Below are 908 nucleotides of genomic sequence, written 5' to 3' on the forward strand. Positions count from 1 at the left end.
CGGCGAGCCGTCACTCGAGGAAGTAGTAAGGCAAAAGGAAAAGGTCAGGCACTATCATTCTGTCAAAACTGACATCGGCGGAACTGGACGAGGAGGTGGCCGTAGCGGAAGATGAAGAATTGTGTGCAGTGAATGCAGAAATGGCATGCTCATCGATAGAAGAGACATTGGCTAGAGTTATGCCTACCGGGATAATCTGCATGCACCAGCTAACGTTCAAGATGGGTATTGACACTGTGTTATTAGTAATAGTAACGAGGGTGTGGAGAACGGTAATATTTCAGGCCAATAGAACATCGGATATTGGAGTCAACAGGTAATTGACATCGGAAATGGAAGGTAGGGACGTTAAGTTCACGTACATAACAGTTTGAGGTGGCAGTCTAACGTGATCGATGGAACACAAACGCGGTTGACGTTTGGGCGGAGCGTCAGAGTGAAGAGGCAGGTCGAGCAGAAGCACACGACTTCCACAATCAAACAGGGCGGAATGGGCCGATAGAAAGTCCATGCCGAGCATGAGTTCATGGGAGCACTGTTCGAACACAGCAAGTAGCACAGTCGCGGAGCGGTCGTCAACATTTATGCGTACTGAGCACATCCCAAGGACAGGAAGGGTTCCACCATCGGCGACACGGATGGTTGACAACGTGGGCGGCGTGAGGACCTTCTTCAAGCGATGACGAACCTCTGAACACATCACAGATATCTGTGCGCCCGTGTCAACGAGAGTTGCGACGCGTACACCGTCCACTTTAATGTCTATTAGGTTACGTCTAGACGGCAGTATGGGCAGAGGATTTTGCGGACAGGTCTTTAATGCAGTGTCACCTACGGGTGCTGCCTCTTCTAGTTTTACGAAGGCAGACGTCCAATCGGCGACGATTGGCGGCGGAATTGGGGCGAGC

This window comes from Dermacentor andersoni, chromosome 1 (genome assembly GCF_023375885.2).
Source record: "Dermacentor andersoni chromosome 1, qqDerAnde1_hic_scaffold, whole genome shotgun sequence".
Lineage (NCBI taxonomy): Eukaryota > Metazoa > Arthropoda > Arachnida > Ixodida > Ixodidae > Dermacentor > Dermacentor andersoni.